Raw genomic sequence first — 23411 nt, 5'->3', positions numbered from 1 at the left:
CACCAATTGCAGGATATCTGTAGTGTTAAATGCCGTGCTAGCCATTTTATGATGGTTTTATTTCATCTTAACCTGTAAGATAGATACTGTTCTTATCTCTATTTTGCAGATGAGACACAGAATCAGTAAGTTACCTTCCCAATAGCTCATGGGAACTTCAGGTTTGCCCCAAGCCTCTAACCTTAACCACTGCCTTCACTGGCATCTCAAAAATTGTTTCCAGTCCCATTTGCATGATGTCTCTATGAGGTGTTCTCAAGTATGACCCTCACAATACTGTCATCAAAATCATGTATTTTTGGTGTTGATGAAGAACCAATATGTGAACCTCATATTTTTGTAAAAATTCATGTTCCCCATGAATATATGAACCCCACATATTTTTTCAATATTCATGTTCCTGGGCTCTCCCAGTTATTTAATGAACCAGACTGTCTGTGTGGAGTGGGTTGGGTACATGTATTTTTCAACCATTATCCCGGGGGGTTCTGCTGGGCACTAAAGTTTTAGAACTGGTCTAATGCTTTCATGGGAAGGTTAAAGGGAAGATCAGATCCTAAAAAGCCTCTTATTTATCTCAGTAGCTTATACTGCTCGGAAGGCCATGGGGAGACATGGAAGGGCTGGGAGTCAGGGTCGACATCATCAGAACTGATTTTCAGTAAGTTCGGTCCACTGTCTCTGTGGGCAGGGCTGGAGATCGCAGGTTGGGTAGAGGCTATTGCATCTTTCAGGGGAGAGGTGAGGTGGGCTTGAACTCAACAGAGGCAGTGAAAGTGGAGAGACAGAGACACTTTTGAAAGATGAAATGCGAGCAGAACCAGTAGGACTTGGTGCTAGATTATAGGTAGAGAAAGAAGATGTAGCCCAGTGGGTGAGTTCAGACCATACGAGTGAGAGATGCCTCCTGTGGGACTGGCATGCATGTAGAATTCAGAAAACAAGAAGGCACTTTCAACAGGGTGGGCAGCTGAAAACTTCATGGAGGAGACGGCACTGGAGTGAGGGGTTGGATTTAAGAGGCATTGGTGAGAATGGGAGGGAATGCTGTCCCGGGATGAGGAGACTCCATAGACTAGGCAGAGGGCTAGGAAAGCACCAAATGCCTTTGAATTGGGGCCAGGAAGTGGTTTGGGAGGGACAATGAGGAAGAAAAATTATAAAGATTAACTTGAGTTAGTGGCATAAGGACCTTTATCGGGATAAAGAGCTTTCCCACAATAAGTACTAGACTTGGCAGAATAATCACTTTGTAGGTTATGTAAACGCCTAAACACTATGTTGTATACCTGAAATGAATATAATATTGTATGTCAAGTGTAATTGAAAAATTTTTTAAATTTAAATGTGCTTTGGCCCTCTTTTCTTGGAGGGCTTTTTGTTGGCTGGTACAGTGATATGACTGAGAAGATTTCTGGAGAGATGGTTTCAGCCCAGCCCTAGGCTGACCCTAGGTTTTGAGGCAGCCTTTTCCCCAATGTCAGTTGGACACAGAGCGGAATGCGTATATAGATCCTGCTGAAATGATAAATGGAACTCATCTTGCACACAGATTTTCTGATCAAATGTCATACATAGTAAGTTTCCATAGGCTAGTGTATTTTGTGGCGATAGCATCAGTTTCGAAGTTCCTCTGACATATCCTTGCCCTTTGATTCTTATCACCAACCCCCCCTTATTATCAGTAGTTATTTACCCTCAAGATCTTAGGCAGTGTATTTGTACAAGGTTTCCTCTGCTCTGTGGTGTGGGTGGGGAACGATGGTTGGCTGGAATGACAAAACTCTGACATCCAGTGTTGCCTATGGAACAAACGGTGGAAATGCCAAGTGGTGTTTGGGTGGCGTGGGATTGTTTGTTCCTGTATCTGCAATAGCCTGTTGGCACATAAAGATATAGAGTGGTGGTCAGGGCATTAAACAGTTCTGGCCAAGCAGCCATGCCATGCTGGGGGGTGAGGGGGGAATAGCCTTAAAGCTGCGGGTGCTTTTCTGGATACTGCGAAATGCCATTCTGGTCCTAAGAGGCTGGAGAGAAGCCCTGTCTTTTGTCTTCATTCTTGACCCTACTATCCAAGTTCCTATCCTTTAGATTCTAGAATCCATAGTTTCTTCTCTCTCTAGAGGTCTAGGGAACTCACTTGCTGGGACATCCAGAGGTAGTAGGCATTTATCTAATCATTTTCTGAATTTGGCATTGGTTCCCCCTGGAGTGTAAATTCTGTAGGGGGGTGGGGCTGTGTACGATCATTCTGCAGGGTTCTCCATTGAGGCTAGGAACAGTGTGGGCACATGGAGATGTTAGTAAATGCTATCTGCTTGGTTGGCTGTTTGATCAAAGTCTTGGCACACAGATATTATTGCTACTTTTCTACGGAAGCTTTATAACAGAGTGGTTAAATTACTCTCTCGGCAGTATCGCAGCCATTATCTGTCACAATTGTGCACTGACTGCCTACATCCTGAATTGTTGAGGAAAAAAAAATACTCTCAGAACACTCATGATCTAAATAAGGAATCGAATGCAATTTCACATTTGCTTCAGGTGATCCTGCTGCCCTCCTGTTAATATATATTTATTAAACACCCACTCAGTGAATTTACCAAGAACTTGGTGCTGTATTAGATGCTACAGAGACATTTCAGATTCCATAGAAATGTGCACTCAGGAATACTCATGAGCTAAGATGGCGTGTGGATACTGGTCTGTTAATGGCCAGTTTAACATCTGGGACTTACTGCCCCCTGGGGAGGTGGGAGCATGTTTCAGCCTTACCATTTTCCCCAGGGGCCGACCCTGTATATTCAGCCTCCCTAGCTTCCTACTGCTGCGTGGCATTGGCACTTGAGCACAGAAAAGGAAGTTCAAAGGGCCCTGGATAGGAAGGAAATCAGCTGGCCGAGGCAGGAAGTCTAAGATTTGGAGGCAGGTGGGCTAAGGTTCTAGTCTGGCTTTGGTAACCAGTTCTGGGCTTGGGGGCAAGGTTCTCCGAGACTCCATTTCATTATCTGCAAAGTGAGGTGGAAATGCCCACCTCATGGGGCTGTCAGGAGGTGAAACGGACTCCAGCCTCCCCCAGGCTCATCTCTGCTCTTTGTCAGCATCTGCCTGCTGGGTTTATTCTACCCTTTCTATTCTCATGGCTACTGGTTTGGTTTTAAGCCCTGATTATTTCTTGTCACAGAAACTGTATCTTTTATGTTAAGGTAATCTTTCACTTTTTAAGCTTTAAAATCTCTTAAAATTATAAAAGCAATACATGCTTGTTATAATTTTTTTCTAACCATCAGAAGTCAATAGAGGAAAGAGTAAAAATATTTGTCCACTTCCCCAAATCTTTATTCTCTTCTGTAGTGGCTAACTACCACAAACAGTTTGGTGTGCGTCTTGCCAGAACATTTTCACGAATTTATAAAAAGATGCACACAGGCATTTTTCACTGTAAACAGTCATTCTGTACATATTATTCTGCAACTTCGTTTTTTCAATTAATCGATTTTTCTCTGTGAATTTATAACATATACACATATGAGATTTTTTTATAGATTATTGCATACCTTTTATTATGTACCTCGCTTTTTATCTTAGCTCATCAACACCTGCCTTCTAATTGGTCTTCCCATCTCCTACCTCTCTAGTCCTTCCTCCACCAAACTGCCAGACTGGTTCTCCTAAAACCCAAATGGGGAACCATTGACCGTAGGATAGGTCAAAGCTCTCTACCATCTGGGCCCTGCTGACTTCTGCAATTTTATTGGAATATTTCTTTTTGTAAATATATATATTTAGCAGCAGAAGCTTTTCGTCTCCTGCACAAAACCTGTGTGTACCCCCAGTGTATTAAACAGGTGAACACGGAGCTCCTGGGGTTTGAGTGTACATGTGTGGGGCCTCTAGCCCTCAGCCAGCGCAGGCACCCTCCCCTGCCAGCCAAGCCCAATTCTTTATCTTGTAGCACTTTTCTGTCTTAGGGCATATTGGTCCTTCTTGAAATCAGCCTCAAAAAGTCAAAGATATAACAAACCTTCCCAATTTCTCTTTATTCCTTATGGGCCTGCAACCCAGCACTTAAAAAAGATAAGCCTTTGGAAACTTTTTGTTAGCTTTCATTCCTGGAGGAAAATGAATTTCGGAAGTTTTTGTTCACATACCGGAATGACTCTAAGATGTCCTGTCTCAGATGTGGAGATTTGGAGAGCTCATCCTTGTCACTTCTCTGTCTTTTTTCAGGGTGAACGTATTAAGCGTTCTCCTATCATTGACCCTTTCTCTTTGCTCTGGAATTTTTATGTTTAGATCTCATGACCCAGAGACAGTGAGGTCCTTGAGAACTGAAGCAAGAAGACCAATTAGAGGGCAGCTGTCTATGAGCTAAGATAGAAAGCAAGCTGCAAAACGAAACATATCTGGCTGGATCATCCATATGTCTAGCTCACTGCCTGGCACATAGTAAATGCTCAATAAAGTTTTCATTCCTGGAACCTGTGTCAGTATGACACTTCCCTCCGCAAGGAAGGCAAGGAGATGCGGTTATGTATTCCCACTGCAGGAGATATGAAGACCATCATTGGTTCCAGATCTAGCTTTGGAAGGGGCACTAGGGACCAGAGGCAAGTAAGGATGGACAGCATCCTTTCTGGCTGAACTACACAACCTGGCTGCCTCTACTCTGACCTTCATGGGACTGAACAGAATTGGGGAGACTTAGGAGTGGGTGCTCTCTCTTTGCTTAATCCACACCAGAAATAAGTTTGTGCATCTGAACTTGATGACCACTGGAATGACCACCCCCAAAACCATGCGGGGATCATTTTAGATTGTATATTGGTCATTTAAGAAACTCTGAAAAAAATTAAGGCATACATAATTCACAGAATGAGTTTTATGGTTTCTGTGAGTATATTTATTTATATTTTTCAAAAGCAGTAACCCTACAGCCTTAAGATACTAAGAACGGCATTCTTTGCTTCCTCTGACCACAAAGCCACACATCTGCATCGTTAACCAGGAGGCTGTGTTCGGGAGATGGCAGCCTTTCTACTAATCTTTAAAAAAGCAAAAACTAAAAAAGCCAAGAACTCCTATTGGTTGCACGCATTTATTGGTGAGACTCTTTATCATAAAAGGACTTGAATCTTATCCTCAGCTTGTCTTCTTAATTGGCAACAGGATGTATTTATTAGGGGGTGTTACCTCAAATGCTCCAATCTCTAATTTCTATGATCATACTTAGGTTTTCTATTTTGTTGTGCTTCTTGGTGCATTTTTTAAAAATATGGAATGTGTTTGGTTGGCTCTTTTTCAGACATTTGGAAGTTACCCATTCTGCCTTAAATTCTGCCAGTTGTGCCTTTCAAAAGTTTTTCTTAAGATTGCTGGCACGGGTTTACTGGTCTTTGAATGGATTGGGATTTTTTTTTTTTATTATTGCTACACACTCTGCAATAACTAACTCCCAAGTAACTAACTCAGTGGCATGTATTACCTGACACACCCCCCCCCAGCCCCTGTCCAGCACAGCCTGGGCTCCTCCTCCCATGGTCTGGAATAGTGGGTCATGTTGCAGAATGCAGCTTGCCTGCTTCCAGACCAAACTTTGTTGATGGATCAAGGCATCTGTTCTCACTGAGCTGGGATTGAACCTCAGCAATGGTCTCACTTAGGGTTCTAGGCATCCACCCCACTCCACTGGTGTTTGCACTTGACATAAAACCAGTTTTCTCTTCCTGGTCTAGTACTTTGCCCACATATGTTATTTCACTTGATATGTAAGATTTCTCATTTCTGGGCATATGAGATATTTTGGCAACTATTTGGAAATACTCCTCTTTCTACTGCCCTTCCCCACCCTGCCTTGCCTACTAGCTCTGTCAATGGTCTCAAATGAAAAAAAATGACTGAGAACCGTACAAAGCTATCTTTCGTTGCCTTTCACAACACCTGATTGTTAGGAGCATTTGGGGGAGCCTTCTTTATCTTATCATTCAGGGGAAATTTAGCCAAAAGTCTTAAGTGGCAGAGTTGTACTGGGAACAATTCAGGACGTTTTCAGAAATCTCGTTGACATAAAACATCGTTGACGTTGGCATAAAACATCTGGCATACTATAGAATCGGAAAGGTAAAGATCTTGAGGTTTTGGACGAAGTCTTCCTTATCTTTATGAGATGCCTTGTCAGCATATGGTAGCATCCAGTGCTCAATAAACATTTGATGAATGAATAAATGAACAATTAGAGCATTGGTACATTATTATTTGGTTTTAAATACAATTACATTGTTTGGCCTTTATTTGATTGTCTCAATTTTCAGTACAGTGGAATTGCCTGATTTCTGACTGTTACATAGCAAGGGCATGAGATGTATAGGAGTAATGAGAGGGGTGCGAATATCCTTTTTGAAATTGGGATTTTCTGCCCATCTTGGGGTCATTATTTTGGGGCACCTTTCAAGTGATGGTTGTCAGACTTCGGAGCAAATCCTTGTTTTGATTTAAACAATTTCCAGCACAAGACCCTATCCTTGAGATTTCAGCAATTTATGGCCAACCAGTGGAGGGAGATAGTATATTGTACTAAGTGTCTAGAAACCACTTCAAATGTCTGTTTTTAGAACCTCATTACATTCTGTTTAAATGTAGTTTTTCAAAATAGATTTTTAATGGTTATCTTTTGAATAGCTTGGATTTTCAACCGAAGAGAAAAGCAGCTCTTTAAAAAAAGTAGATTATGTCAGAGGGGAAGGAGTTGTATCTAATTCTGTGCGATGGTTGCTATGGCAATGATTGAATGTAAATTTTAGTTTATATAAAACCCGGTTAAGGGTTTGATTAGAGACCAGAGACAAGGCTTGGTGTTGCTGGTAAAGTGGCTAAAAAGCATCTGTTAATGAGCACCCCACTCCCCACCCCAAAAAGCATGGGGTCACACAGCTCTCTCTCCACCCAGGTATCATGTTATTGCAGACTAATTTCATAATGGTGACCAAGGCAACACAAATTAAAGCAGGGAATGAAAAATGGTGCTTCTCTTCTCCCTTGACAATTTTGTCTTCGAGGAAATTGGAGATGACAGAGCTTCCCCCAGAGGAGGCAGGTCTTGCTCAGGTGAGCTCCCAAGTGCAGTACCATTGGCTTTAAGTAGGCGTTAGGAGTGGGAGAGGAGATTTCAAGCATCTGGTACAGGAGCCGGGCTGAGCAACCTTTGAAGGCCCTCCAACCTGGATTTATCATCTTTTGAATTCTTCCTCAAACCAGCCAGGAGGAACAAACAAACAGACCCAGGCAGAGGGGTTAATAACATCACTAAAGCTTCAGGTATTAGAATTATAAATCCACCTGGAGAGCAGTTTTTTTGCCTCTTAATTTCATCTGAGAAGGAACAGTTAAGGATCAGTGAATAACTGAGCTAACTATGAAAGAACAGGTGTTTATCTAAATCCTACTCTTTAGTGCTACCTACCTAATTTTTAGTATTTCTGTGTAGTTGCTCTAATAGTACTCCCCATATATGTATTTATTATTTATATTTGTGTGTATATTTTTTCTTTTTAAAAATACATTTTATTGGTTATGCTATTAGTTTTCCCCTTTATTCCCCTCCACCCTGCACCCCCCTTCCACCAGCATTCCCCCTCCCCCCTTAGTTCATGTCAATGGGCTGTACATATATGTTCTTTGGCTTCTCCATTTCCTGTATTATTCTTAACCTCCCCCTGTCTATTTTGTACCTACTATTTGTGCTTCTTATTCCCTGTACCTTTCCCCCCATTCTCCCCCTACCCCTCCCTGCTGGTAACCCTCCATGCGATCTCCATTTCTGTGATTCTCTTTCTGTTTTAGTTGTTTGCTTAGTTTTTTGTTTTTGTCTTTTTAGGTTCAGTTGTTGATAGTTGTGAGTTTGTTGTCATTTCACTGGTCGTATTTTTGATCATCTTCTGTTTCTTAGATAAGTTCCTTTAACATGTCATATAAGGGTTTGGCAATGATGGACTCCTTTAACTTTACTTTATCTGGGAAGAACTTTATCTGCCCTTCCTTTCTAAAGAGGATGAGATTGAGACAGCGTACCAATTGCTTTCCATCATCATGTCCATAGAAACATAAGTCTTCAAGTATATGATGATTGGCAAAATGCCAAGTCATCTGTTCCCACCTGGCTAATTGCAGACCAAAGTAATGAAGATGGGCATAGTCAGTCAATGCTATGAACATTCACAGTATTTATCAGTGTCTCAATTTCAGTTGCCACTGCCCATGTCCTAAGCGAAATTGGGATGTAACTGAATTTGCTAACCTTCTAGCTCTTTTTCCTTCAACTTTTTCTATTACAATTCACTGCTTAGCCATCATGTCCAAAGTCAACCACCTTGACTGTGGAAACACCCTGACAGAACCCTCCTTTTTGTTTAGCTAGAAATGCCCCAGTTCCCAGGATGGTCTTTCTCTTTAACACTCTTCCAAACTCAGTCAAACCCCCCCCCCCCAGAGAGGTTAATCTCAGCCTAACATGAGAGGTAATTGGATTAATTGTTATCCTTTAATGGTTGTCCGTGAAGGATTGCTTAGTAGAGCACAAGGGATTCTGGTCTCAGATTCCCTGTCCAGTTTTTCTGTGACTTTGAGGCAAATACAAAAGTCAGATTTCAAATTTGTTTGGGTTGAATTATGTTGAAATCTTAATCCCTAGTACCTCAAAATATGACTGTATTTGGAGACAAGGTCTTTTAAGGTAACTAAGGTTAAAGTGAGGTCATTAGAACAAGCCCTAATCCAACATGACTGGTGTCCTTATTAGGACCTAGACAGATGTGTGCACAGAGGAACGATCATTTGAAGACACAGCAAGAAGGAAACCAGCCATCTGTAAACCAAGGAAAGAGGCCTCAGAAGAAACCAAAACTGCCAACATGTTGATCTTGGACTTCTAGCCTCCAGAATTATGATAAAAGACGTTTCTGTTGTTTAGGCCATCAAGCCCGTGTTACTTAGTTTTGGCAGACTAACACAGATTTATAAGTGGATAACATTTGTAGGTAGGTGGGTAGTTATTACACTGAGTGGCAGAAGCATATTTAGAGTTATCTTGATCTAGTTCAATTTGGATGATCCCAAGTTCTGCTTCTAGGTTCATAAAAGCCATTCAACTAGAACAGCATGATAGAAATCCCCCTGTGGCATTAACTCATGAAAAGGAACTGCAGGTTATAGAAGATTACTTGATTGATAAGGAGCCAACAGGATGATGTTGGCACTGAAAGCATTACAATATTAAGCTGCATTAATAAAAATATAACTCTCCAGTCTTGGGATATTGTAATTTCACTGCATTCTACCAAGTATGGTGCTTCATTCTGGGTGGCATGTTTTTAGTAGAAAACTGACCACCTAGTATATGCCCACAGAAAGACCACCAGGATGCTGGGAAACATGTTTGAGCTGTTTTCTGGGAAGAGCTGTGGCTATGCTCTGAGTTGTGGGGTAAGGGAGAACTGTGTTTGAGGCAGAGCTTCCTGGGAGGCAGGACTGCCAGAGATTGTGGTGGAAGTTCCAACATTCTTTCCAGCCTGGATGATTGGTGGAGTCAATGGTTGCATGACCCCCTGTGATAGTCATTGTGCACGGGACAGAAGTTGGAACAGTCAGAGTGAAGGGAAGAGTTTATATTCCATGCTTGGGGGATATTTTTCATGTCTTCCTCTAGTCCTTGTTTTGTGTCTGACGTGAACCCACACATTGCTACTACCAATCTGAGAATGAAACTCATGCCGAAGAGGATGGAATAGAGCAGCAATTTTCAGCCTGTTCATATCATGGCACCCATAAACTAATTACCCAAATTGTGCAACACACTAAATCCTCTGTTTTTTGCTTATCTAACAAAAATAGGTATAATTTTTATTCATTTACCAAAAAAATAGTAATTACCCATCCTTGTTGCTCCAAAATGACTTTTAAAAAAATCAGGGGACTATACATGTGCATAAGGATTTCTGATACCATGAATTAACCAATCAGACACAACCTTATTATGTTATGTGACCAGTAAGATGCAACTCTATTGTATGACCTATATATTTATGGTCCAAGACAGGGCATTCACACTGGATGGCTATTGCCTTGGCTGTTGTCATTTTGTTATTTGACAATCTAAGGGAAAAGAGGTTGGTCTCCCTGACTATATAGTCAGGCACTGTATGTTTTAAAAATTCTTGCAGCACTCAGGTTGAAAATCTGGACCAGAGAAATGGAAAGAACCTGGGGCCTTGATGATGTCACTGAACTCATATTAGGCAACCCCCAAACCTACCCAATTGCTATACTTTCTGTTCTGAGAGATAAGTGTCCTTAATGTTAAGTTGAGACTCCCTTTACTTTCAGAAGAACCATTTGAACAGATTCTACAGGATTGGGCTGAAAATAAAGATGAGTTTTCACAGAGAATTCCAAATGCTCATCAGTGGCATAGACCCTTTAAAGAAAGGAGTGTTCAAATAGAGGTTGACTATGATTTTTAAAAATCCTGTATTGAGTGGAATTTGGCTCTAAATGGTTCTTAAGTGTCTTTCAAGCCCTGATGACCTAACATTCAAAAATAATTTCTTCTAAGGTGTAAGTGACCATGAAGCTGAACCTTTCCCCATGACATTTGCATTATCCCCCGTGTGATAACTCAGCTGAAGCTTTTATTAGTAGAATGTGGAGGTGGGGGAGGTTTCTGAGCCTGAGGGCCTTCCAGGTGCTCATTGCCCACTTCATACCAGTGAGCCGCTCTGCTCTCCCCACGCAGGGGTCTGTGCCCGGCACTCCCACGTTTGGGGGGTTGCTGAACCGTTACCAAAGGGTAAATCAACCATGTTGTGACTGCTGGATTTGAAAAACACAACGGAGGGACTGCAACACCACGGGGAGGAAAACTGCAGCAGTGCAGGGTTCAGTGGGCTGTATGTGTTAGTGGGAGGGGCACAGGTGCCAAGGGGCATGGCAGACAGGTGGACAAGAGGTTGCAAGGATGACAGGGAAGAGTTTCCCACCTGTCTGAACTCATGCTCTCTTTTGAAAATGTCCCCATCCACAGTACATATTACAAAAATCATAGTTTAAAACTATTAAAAATACAAATTATATCAGAATATTGATTAAGCTTTAAAAGGTACACAATTTCTCCGCTCTAATTCATCACTCTGGCAGGACGTTTGCAAACGTTCCCCCCCCCCCCAGAAGATGCGAATCACTGGAATAGATTTTTCTTGGTTCCGACTCCAATGTTGATCAGGTTTCGAGTGGTTACTGTAATTAATGTAAAATAACAGCGAAGACGATGTTTTGCCCTGATGCTGTGGACTCTGGACCAGAAAGTGTGCTCTCATGCTACGCGTAACCATACTGGGCTTATCAGGGAAAAACGTTTGCAGAAGGTCAAAGGACTGCATTTTTGTGTTTGGTGGGGTGTCACTCACAGAATCTCAGGGCTGCACAGGGCCTGTGAAGTCAAATTGTATTGTCCACTCTGTTAACACAGGGGAAGACAACTGGGAACAGAGAAGTGACTCACCTGGGCTCAAGTGGCTAATAGATGGTTGACCTGTGCAGGTAGGGGTGTGACAATCAAGGCCCAGTTTCATTTCAGGGTATCATTTTTGGTAAGAATTTGTATTTCCAAGGACACAACATCTGACTGATTTTTTTTAAATTAGTGAGAAGGATGAATGCAAGTAAGAGGCAAAGACAGTGTCGAGAGGCTGATCACCTGTAAATGTTTTTTGTATGTAAATGGGGCAGGTGACCCAACCAGCGCTTGTCTCTGGTGATGGGGATTCTCTGTCTCAGACACTGCGCATGCCTGGTGTCAGGTTGGCCCAGTGCTTCGCTAGCTCTGGCCGAGGGAAGGATGGAGAAAAACAAGCCGTTGTTCAGAGATGGCCTCAGTGTTCGTGGTGGAGGCCAATAAGCAAACAGCCAGCCTGTTTTGCTTTGTGGATTTACTTCCACTTCAGAGAGTGACATTCTTTCTCGCCCCTCAGATGGGAAAGCCCAGTTCAGCTGGGTTGGGAGGATTCAACCAGTTCCTGTATTTTCTACTTTCTGCTTTCCAACCTCAGGCTGAAACAAAGCAGCTCAAGGGTTGGATTCTGGTGCCAACATGGAAACTTAAAATTCCCTGGAAAAGTCCCTGCAAAATGGAGAATATCATTCTAGAAGTATTAGTTTGATCAGCTTTCTTAAGCTGTTAATTATTAAGCAAAATCAATATTATTTAGTTTAATTTTTACTCTTCAGTTAGAAAAACAGAAGGTCATTTCTTCAAAAGCAACAACAAAAAAACCCCACCAGAAATCCTAATGTGTATTTTTTGTGGCTTTCTGGGAAGTGGGGGCTACAGAAATGGCCTCTGAGGGGACGGAGGAAGAGGTAACAGCATGGATCTCGGTGTGTCTGGGGCATCCTTTCCTTTTTTGGCAGGTTCTTAGTTGTTACTGCTGCGAAGGCACGAAGGTCAGCAAGGCTGGGAGAGGCCTGAGCCAACTGACCTGAGGCCACAAGAGCTGTAATTTCCTCAGGTCACAGCCAGGCTAAAAAGGGGACAAGTCTCTGACTCCAGGTAGATATATGGGTCAGAAGGCAGCAGTAGCTAGGCAATGACCACTACTAGAACATTGGCCAAGGTTTAAAAAAAATTAAGGCCACAGAGGCAATAGCAAGCAGAATTCCAAAGCAGGTGCTCAGAAAGCATGCATCGCAGCAGAGAGCTCCGTGCTGAGCCTCTTGCTGGGGGAGGGTTTCCTGAGCACACTCTCCTTGGCAGGCAAAGCACTGCCAGTGGCCAGACTGAGGACACTGCAGACACACCACTGCAAACGGAAGAAGGGAGAGGGGTTTGTAGCCGTAGATGGATTCTGACACAGTACAACCCACCTTGGCCTCCCCTCCAGGAAACAGGCAGCTAGGAAAGCCCCTGAGACCTTGTATTAGTAGACAAACTGGTTTGGTTGTTTGAATTGTGATACTGCCAAACTGTGGTTCCAGCTTTATGATCCATGTCCTGGGGGTGGACTTACAAAACTCAAACACATGGTACAACAGCGGGAGCAGCTCCCATGTCCTGGTTGCTAATAGAATTACTTTGTTATTAATCATAATGGTCAGGGATTTGGCAACTGCCTTTTATAGAGCCCTTATAACATGTTAGAGAGTGTTTGACAACAATTCTGAGAGGTTGGAGTTATAATTTGTATTTCACAAAAAAAAGAAAATGAGGCCCTGAGAAGTTGAGTAACTTGCCTAAGGCAACCAGCTAGTAAAAGCCAACATCCAATCTACATTGTCTGTACCCCAAACCCCTTGCTGTTAAGGATCACTTTGCATGAGTCTGCGGTGAGAATGTCCCTGGCAGACCTCTAGCCGCTGGGAGTGGAGCCAACCCGGGGCCCCAGGACTGTGCTCTGAAACCATCACAGCATTGGACCAAGGTCATGCTCCTCACGGGCTGTTCCCATCCAGTGACTGAGCACAGCAGGGACACTGGAGCAGGCCAGCTCCTGAAAGGCACCAGTCTCCCAAGGGTCAGCTTCAGCTCGAGGATTCCTGACAGACTTGCAGAACTTTCCATAGACAGCTCAGTGGTCTAGGACCCTTCCACCCACCCTTCCTTCCCCCCCTCTTTCACTTGGGCCCAGACCATCTCATGGGTCTCCCAGTCTCCCTCCCCATTTTTTGCCTCATGTGTTTTCCCTAGTAAAATCCTTGCATGTTTCACCCCGTTTTAGTGTTTGCTTCTCAGAAGGCCTAGACGAACACGGTGTACCACGGCAAATTTTCAGGACAGCTGAGTTCAACCTGCTGGTGTGAACTGGGAAGCTACTTTCTTGTTTCCCCAGATTCCAACCTCAAATCCTCCAGGCATGAAGCCCTGCTGTGGCCCTCCCTTGTGTTGTACTTTCTCCTGTTAGTCAGTTAGGTGGTTGGTCTTATCTCATCTATCATTCATCTATTCATGCAAGAAGCATTTATTGACTTCACACTATGTTCTAGGCTCTGGGGATCCAAAGATGAATGTTAGGGAATCTGCCCTCAGGGAAATCACGGTCTGGTAGAAGAACAATTGGGTCAAGAGATAAATAACACTAATTGCTAATGACTCTTCAGTGCTTCCTCTCTGCCCCGTACTCTTTTAAGCATTTTATAAGAATCAACTCATTTTATACTTACAACTGTAGTGTGAGGTAGGTGGTATTAGTGTCTCCATTTGCACATGAGGAAGCTGAGACATTAGTAAGTGGCAGATAGAAAGTGGCGGAGCAGGGAGTTGAACACAGGCTTGAACGCAGGCAGGGGGCCTTTCTGCCCTGCTGTGCTGCCGCGTGCAGTGCTGCCCGTTCTGAGAGAAGGTGGTCATGCCTGGGCAGCGCAGGCTTCCACGGCAACAGAAGCGCTGAGCCCAAAGCACTAAAGCACTTGGTTCCCTCATGACTAGCATGGTGAGAACAGTCTTGCTGGGTCATCTGTTAGGTACAGGATGCCTCTTATGTTGTGGGGAATCACGGCTTGCTGCTCCTATGTGGAGCTGGCTGGATCTCAGCTCTCTCCTGTCTCCTTGGCTACCCGGAACATCCCTGGGCCACATTTGATTGCCCAGCTCTGGATGGCCAGATGCAGGGGTATGTGCCTGCCCTGTTCTACATGGAGAATCATTTCATAGGAACTATCTGTTTGGTAAATGAATAATAACAAAAATAACTATCACTTAACTTTGTCTAATACTTTTCAGTTTTCAAAGGGCCTCTGTGTATTTAACACTCCCAACAAGCTCACAACAGGCCAGACAGGAATAAATATTCTCATTTTATTTATTAAAAAAAATTTTTTATCCTCACCTGAGGACAGGCTCACTGATTTTTAGAGAGAGGGGAAGGGAAGGAGAGAGTGAGACGGAGGAAAACATCAGTGTGAGAGAGAAACACCAATAGGCTGCCTCCTACATGCGCATCCCAGGCACGTGCCCTGACTGGGAATCACACCTGTGACCTTTGACTTATGGGATGATGCACCAACGAACTGACCCACACTGGCCAGGGCAGTATTCTCATTTTAAAGGAGAGAGAACTGAAGCTTAGATTTCATGATCACCCACTAAATGGTAGATGTGGGGCCTGAGTCCATGCCTTCTGTGACTTTGCTGACTGCATTCTTCTAGAACCCCTCCACAGCTGCAATTCTGCTGCTAGGGAGTATTTTACAATATCTTTAGAGCCTTGTCTTTAGTATCAATAACTCAGTTTTTAATTACGGGGGATAATCATCAGCCTGGCGTTAAAGGAATTTTTATTTTGGTCCATAATTGTTTCAGCAAAATTTGGAGTGCCATCTTATTGTTTTGTATTTCTTTTTTTTATAAATATATTTTTTATTAAAGTATAGTGGACATACAAAATTATGTTAGTTTCAGGTGTACCACATAGTAGTTTGACATTTATAGGCCTTGTGATATACCTTACTCCCTGCAGTAAGTCTAGTAACCATCTGTACCTTACAAAGTTGTCACATATTTTGGATTTCTTTAAGCCCATCACCCAGGAAGATCGTGCCCCGACCCCAACTTGACCACACTGTGAAGTCAGTTACAGCTTTCAGGGTGAGGAGTGAGAGAAAGTTACCCTTCCCACAATAAAATGGAAAGTGAAACTGACCAGTCCAATTTCATAGTTTCATAATTTCGTGCTAGAGGTCAGCACAAGGCAGGGGTGGGGGAGGGCAGGCAAGAAAACACCCCCTCAGCCTTTCCTGCAGTTTTCAGGGATGAGTGGTAGAAACAAAAAAAAGGGAGTTTTCTTCACAATTTCCTAAACTCAGTTCTATTACAAAGAGTTGCCTTTGACCTCTCAGCCCTTGGTTGGGTGAAAATGAAGCGCATTTTCCTGGCCTTCCCTAAACAAAGCCCATTTGTCTGTCCTGACACCAGTACACCAGTGTCTGTTTAGATTAGAATTGATTCCTGAACCAGGAAACCAAGAAGAGGCTGTTTAAAGACTTGTTATTAATGGCCTCATTACAAGCCTGTGCCATGCCATTTGAACGAAATTTACATAGAGAGAGGAAGCACATTTATAAGTGTCGGAAAGAGATGAAGAAAGAGGAAGCCTTTACCGGAGCTGTGGTATCTACAGCTTTATTAGCAACACTGGGGTTTCCTGATCGATGAAACAGGGGCCTGCGGGCCTCCAGCCCTGAGAGTTTTGGCGGAGCACTTCCTCCCCAGTGGAATGCAGGTATGGACAGTGCTTCTGAAGGGTCTTGACAACCTTGGCCAATGAAGCTGTGCTTGGTCAGGGCAGTCCCAGAGACGAAGGGCCCAGGAGGTGGATTTCTGTGGAACCCATTCCCATGGTGGGGAAGCAGATTTTTCCGCGCTCCTTCCCAGATTGATCTCAGAGACTGGTTGAGGGAACTTCTGTCTGTGGCCAGGAAGCTGTCCACCCAGGAGAATTGTTTCTCTGCCGGGGTCATGTTTCCTGAGATCAGCTCCGCTTTCCATCTGGGAACTGGTTAGAGGATAGGAACTTCGAGTTCTGAATGTGGCTCCATCATTAAACCAGCAGGTGGTGACGTACAGCTCATTAGCTCATGTCCCGAGCTCCCAGTTTTCCCTGTAAAATGGAGTCACATCTGTCACATGTACCTGAGGACACTGAAAGGAACAAATGAGAACAAATTAAAAAGTTCTGAGACACCGGGTGGTGTGAGAACTCCCCATAGCCCTTGGCCTCCTGAATGAAGATAGCTCCAGTACTCAGGAGAGGGTTGGAGGGCTGCAGCCCCAGTTGGGGGGGGCGGGTAATGAAGTTGCAGGCAGACTGTGTCACTGGTGGACAATCGCATACTGGTTGTCATGGCAGCCTCAGCTGTGGGACTATTTTTATTCAAGCTGAAGAGCAAGTAGGGTGAGTTGGGGAGGGGAAGGGAAGAGCAGTCATCCTTTGCTTTAAAACAAAACAAAACTAACACTTTGACTAGTTCATTTGCAGCAACCTGGTTGGGGCTGGATAAAGATCTCAGAGGCCCGAGGTCTGCTCTCCTCCGGACTTGCCCTCTTTTCCTGAACTTTAAGTGCCTCAAGGAAGGTCATGGGAATTACCTGGCAAATAAAGGAAAAATAGCTCCTTGTGTACATGAGCAGGAAAAGACTGGGGTAGATGCTTGATCCAGAATCCTCTACCCAGTGCTGCAAACCCACTGATGTGTAGTGCAGCAGGGCAGCCTCAGGAATCTGCAGCTGGCATGGAACATCTGGATGTCAAAGCAGGTTGGATGTGAGAGGTGAGCCAGCCGGTACTGGGAAAGGAAGTCGACGTGGCCTTGTGGGAGGAGGGGATTCAGATTTTCTCCTCCTTTCTATTCCTTCCTTCTTGTTGGATACTCTAGGAGGGCAGAGTGGCCACCATAAGTTTGTCTAAAGCCTGAAGGGGATATGTCCATAGGACTCTTTGCCTTCCCTTTTTGGCATCAGGAAGATGATAATGATGATAAAGGTGACAAGGACAATGACTGATGTCACTTTAATGAACTCACCACTAATGCTGCTAAATAATCCCCACCTCCTTCCTCCCTTGGCTTTGATGCCTGTGGGAATGTGGTGGGTAAGAGTCTGGCATTCTACTGACTCTGTGAACATCATTCTGACTGGTGAGTGTCTGTGGCTTTGGGGGTAGCCAGTAGCTTGCAAGTTCGGTATACTCGTCACTGTGTCGGGAACTTTTTAAATGAGAGGAGTAAGTTGGACGGGAAATGCGACACCCATTAACCAAGGTGAGTGAACAAGGAAGAAGAAAGACCTATGGGTGATGACTAAAATGAAAAAGCAGTCTTGATGTTTGCCAGGAAGCTGGCGGGAGGTGGGGGCTATTGAAACTCAAGATCTGAGTCCCACCATTGCAAGCCTCTCTGCTCCCCGCTTGGTCCTGCGTGCTTCTGTGGTGGAGCAAAAGCTCCTTCATTTGGGTCTGCACTTTTGGAATCTGGGGACCAGGTCAGGTCTGAGGTCTCCCTTTGTGCTCCTAAAGATGCAGCAATAGCCATGACACTGATTTTCTTCACTACTAACTGTTGTAAACAAGATACATAGTAGGAGAAATGTTTAATCTACTTACGAACCATTTTTCTAAGCTTTTTGTGGACCATTGCTTGTGGTACAGTTTCGGACATTGGGTTAATTATAGCTTCTTGTTTACTCATGAAAGCAGATAGAGCAGGATGTTGGCTTGGTAACACTTTGTTAGCTGCTAGCTTACATGATTCTAGATATTCAAAGCCACTGCTTGCTCAGGGTGTGATGGGTGGTCAGCTGCTCCCCTTCGATTTATAAAAGAGCTGAGGTATTATTCTATTCGTGTGTCTGGAATTATTTCAAAAACAAGGGAAGAAAATTCTTCAACCTTTAAAAAATAAAACTACATTTTAATTTATATTTTATAGAAATTTCTGTTCTTATGAATCCTCTTTGCCAACAGGTCTTCAATAAAAAGTCCAAACTCCTTGAATGGTATTTGGGATTCTCTCTGACACCGAGACTCTCCTGCCCCTCTGACCCACCCTGCGATGTAGAAGGGGCCCTCACTTGGCTGCCAGTAGCCCAAGCAGATCATTTGCCCTCATGCCCCGTGCCCTTAATCACGGCTGTGCCTGTGCCGGCACAGCTGTCCTGACCCCCGTGTCAGTGTTCTTTGTGCCTTTCCAGATCTTGCTTGTCGCTGCTGTGGGATGTTTTTCCCTCTTTGATTTTCTGGTGGCCATCAACTGTGTTTTATAAATCTCTGCTGATTTCCCATCATGTTTTGTTTTAAACTTATTTCTGTCCTTATTTGTTTCTGGAAGTTGGAAAGAAGCTATATCTCTCTTCTGTGGTTCCCCAAAATAAGTGAGACCAAAAATTTTCTTATCCTAACATTCCTTGGAGGGGGTGCCTAGGCAATTTGTTATCTATTGACAGGCAATAAATATTTGTTGAAGGAATAAAGAAATGTATAGGGGGGAGAGGATTGGGTGGAGGTGGAAGAGGGCATGAGGGGCTAAATGGTGGTGGAAGAAATTTAAAAAAAAACAAGAAAATAAATGAATTATGGATTATTTTATTAATGTAAATGAAAAAGACACCTTTGTCACAAATGCTGTTTAACTTAATTAAAGTACCCAAATGCTGTTTAACTTAATTAAAGTAAGTTAACTTGTCTTCTTTATCCTTCTGGAAGTCTTTCTCAATCTCTCAGAACTTCTATGCCAGCACTTTCTAAATACTTAAAACATAACTCACTCCATACATAGTGATATTTATGGTCTCAACACACAGCTTAGTGCTTGTGGGGAAGGTATCACATAGTTCTTAGTGTTTAATTTTAATTTAAATTGATTTTGCTCATACTCACCTGAGGACATTTTCATTTGTTTTTTTGGAGAGAGAGAGGGAGAGAGAGAAACGTTGATGCAAGAGAAGCGTCAGCTGGTTGCCTTCACACACACCTAGACTAGGGATCCGTGCGGGGACTAGGAATCAAATCCACAACCTTTTGATTATGGGGCGATGCTCCAGCCACTGAGCCACTCTGGCCGGGGCTACAGTTCTCAGTTTTTTTAAAGTGGGGCCTCATCTTCCCAGTTTATTTGTAACCTCCACAAGGCCAAGACTAAAGCAGACACACTCCTGGGATCCCCTGTGGGATCCTTGTCATTCAGTAGACACTTGCTAGGCAATGAGGAGGCTCAGGATTCAGCACATTATATGTTGGGCTTTGAGAAAGTGTTTTATGATTTCATCCTTGTGGCTTAGGTAAAGGTGGGAATCAGTAGAGGAGAAATTTCATCCTGAGTGGATCAGCCTGTGGAAGTTTCTCAGACCTCAGAACTTTCTATATTCCTGTCCCAGCTGTTAAATGTTAAACTTGGGTCCTGGATCCCGGATGCAAACGAGGAGGTCACAACCCTTTTTTTCTGTGGACCCCACTACCTAGGTTGCTTGTCAGTTCATTTCTGCATTCTTCCATGAAATCTTCACTCTTCTTCACTCTCTCTTTCATCAGCCGCCCTGGAAATGCTGGACGCAAAATAGTGACCCTCTCTTACTTCACTGCAGCCAAGAGACACCATGTTTTCCTGTCTGGTCCCAATGACCATTTCTGTTTCATTCCATTTGGGGCTAAATTGGTGAAAAATTCTTAATTCTCCATTGAAATTTACCTCAATTTTCTTTTTCATTTACTTTCTTCTTTCCGTGGTATTCAAAGTTCAGAGAAAATAAATCAATATGTTTATGATACAGGCTTTCTTCCCCCTTTCCACCTCCACTTTACCCTATTTTTAACAGTCACTAATAAATTTAGCTTAGCAAAACAAAGCAGTATAGCATAGTTCAGGCTTTCTCAAACTTCAGTTATATGAAAATCATCAACGTGGGTTTTGGCTTATATTTTTAAACAGCTTTATTGAAATATAATTTATATGCCATGCAATTTACCCATTTAAAGTATATAGTTCAATGGATTTGGGGGGAGTGTATGACATTACCAATTTTTAAAAATTATGGCAAAATATCATATTTGCCATTGTAACCAATTTAAGTGTACTACTCAGTGACATTAATTACAGTCACAATGTTGTACAACAATCACCACTATCTATTTCTATAATTTTTCCATTATACTATTTACAGTATTTCCATGAAGTCAACTTGTGTTTTTTATTTAAGTAAATTTATTTTAAAAGGAAACTTTGGCACTATAAATGAAACATCAGCATCTCGATATAAAAAGAAGGTAACTATAAAAATAAAACAATGCATTATTGTAAGATTCATTAGATACCGATGTGTACGGAAGCCCGTGGGCTTACTGGCCTTGTTCTCTCTGTGGTGCGAAGGGAGGTACGCTCGTTAAAGAGGTGTTAAAGGCACCCTCCTCAAGTGAAGTCTTTTTCTTGATATAAGTGGGATCAAAAGAAACGAAAGGGAACTGCTTTTTCACAGTGTGGCTCAGTGGTGCTGAATGTTTGCTGTATACTTTCGAATCACTTCCTGTACCACGAGGGTGCATGGCCCACTGTGTGGGAAACGCTGTCAGAGTTCATGACAGCGTGGATTTGGAGGTGAAATTTCCATACAGCATGTAACGAATGACTTAGATAACTTACCTAAATTTCAGTGTCATAGTTTTCTTACCTACCTATGAAATGGGCAAAATTACTAGTCTCTTAGTTGTGATAATGTGGAATCGTATATGTTAAGGATTTTGCATTTGCTCAACAAATGGCAAATTTGGTTGTTTTTAAGACCATTCCTTGTTTATACTTTCCCCAAAGCTTAGCATTTCCTTAAAAGAGAAGTTAGCTTGTGTACTCTGAAAACAGCTGTCCAAAGTCAGCACACGCCATTGTCTTGTTCTCCTTACCCTACCCCTCCCACTGGCTGTCAAAACACCATAGTCTGGCCTGTGGGACAGAGGCAAGAAGCACTGCTGTCTGACAAGGTAACTGGGAAGTGAGAGTGCGGCCTTGGGTCAGAGGCCCTTCCAGCATGTGGGACCCTAGCTGGACCAGTTGGCATTCAGTGTCTCTTGACTTAAACCCCATTGTTGGGATGTGCCTGTTGGTCCTGGTGGCGGGTCCCAGTATCCCTAACCAAGGTGGCTTTGCTCAGAACAAGGCGGCAGCACCAGGCATTGGTTAGTGAAAACCCACATGTCTCATGAACTGCAGTCACAACCCCAGACCAGGAATAGCAAGTGACGCTGCTTCCTGCCCTGGACCACATCCACCAAGGAGGCTGGTCACAGACACGTGGGGCAAGTTCCTGCTCTGCCCCTTGCTTCCTTGGTGCGTGACCTTGGCCAGGTTACTTCGATCCTTCAGGCAGGGTTTCTTTCTGTGAAATGGGACTAGGATATTGATTTCTATCTCCCAGGGATGCTGTGAGGATTAAATGAGATTAAGACTATTAAGCAGTCATCACAACATTCAATGAATGGTAACTTTTATTGTTATCATTATTAGTAATATAAGGAGTTTGTTGCCAGCCCCCATACCTAGTATGCTGGCTTCATGTGGCTGGTTGTGAATCCAAGTGCGTAAATATACTCATTTTATTTAAAATTCATAGGTTTTTTTTAGATCCAAATAACATAGATTCTTTCATAAAGGAAAACAAAATATCCTTTAGTTGTTGACAGATTCTTATGATGTCATTTAATATGTGTAAACATATTCAACTTCTTATGCTTATTGTTCCTTCCCAACTCTGAAAGCAAAACAAACAAGATACAAATACAGGCATAAAATAAAAGGCAAAGTGATCACATTTGTGTCATAGATGATGATGGCTTATCAAAGCAGCATCTGAACATGGTACAGGCTGTAGTGCTCACACCTTCAGTCGGGTACAGGGGTTGTGTTTTGGGAGTCGGCTCTCCCCCAAACATTTCCCTGTATGAAGTAGTGTGTGGGGAAACCTTGAGTTCACTTGTCACAAACGCCTCATCCAGATATCGACCTTCCCCCTCTTCTTTCCTCATTGGTCTCTGACATCGCGTGCGGTGTGGCCTTAGCTGCAAAATGATCATGTGTACACACAGGCACCGCAGTCCTGGGTCAGGACCCAGTTGTGACGTGGTCACCCAGACAGTCTGGACTATCTTTGTCCTTGCACCCCATTTTAAAGGTGTTATTATCTAAATGAAAATCCCAAGCACAGATTCTCCTATTTCTGAGGACTTCTGGCCAGTTTGAGAAACATTGATTCACATCCTGCCTAGATCCCCAAAGTATTTGCACCAGGCTCCAATATTAAATGCAATATATATTTTAAAAAAAGAAAGAAGCAAGACCAAGGACCTGGATGAGAGCGTAATAGCAGTTAAGAGCCAAAATTGTCACTGAGCTGCCTGGCAGCAGGGGCAAAAGGCGAAACACACCATGCTAACTTATTATCACGAGAAAGCAGGCAAGTTCTCTGAAGAGACAAACTTTTCCTGCCACTGAATTCTAGGGGTCCTTTATAGATGACACTTTAGGGAGCCAAATGCACAAAGAAAGCCTTTTTCTATAATTTCTTCACAGTGTCTCTAGACCTCATTAATGCCAAGGGTATATTGTTAAATTTTAAAGCAGTGAGGATACTATTGGTGTCTTAATAATACCTGATATTGGATCCTTGGGGATAATACCTGATAGGAGGATCTTTGGGGTTTTCAGAGTGCCTTCACTCAAACATTTACTTTTTGAGTCTTAGGACAGCAAAGATGGTATTATATTCAAGGCAGCGAGGGGTCAAGAGGGGTGTACATGTTTAAGTAAGAAAGTTTGGCGCCACCTCACTCTGTCAGGTGAGTTTCGCTTAGGTCTGGGCTGGTGTTTTCTTCAGAGGAAACTGAATCTGCTGA

The 23411-nt window shown here is 43.1% G+C and overlaps 1 protein-coding gene across 2 annotated transcripts in view; it reads left to right on the top strand.

Moving 5' to 3' along the window:
- Positions 1-23411, top strand: part of PIK3AP1 (phosphoinositide-3-kinase adaptor protein 1) — a 94240-nt gene that overhangs the window by 21369 nt on the left and 49460 nt on the right. The gene's annotated exons all lie outside the window — the stretch shown is intronic.

Source organism: Artibeus jamaicensis, unplaced genomic scaffold, assembly GCF_021234435.1.
Source record: "Artibeus jamaicensis isolate MK-2021 breed Jamaican fruit bat unplaced genomic scaffold, CSHL_Jam_final contig_252, whole genome shotgun sequence".
Taxonomy (NCBI): Eukaryota; Metazoa; Chordata; class Mammalia; order Chiroptera; family Phyllostomidae; genus Artibeus; species Artibeus jamaicensis.
This window is presented reverse-complemented; position numbering and strand designations above follow the sequence as displayed.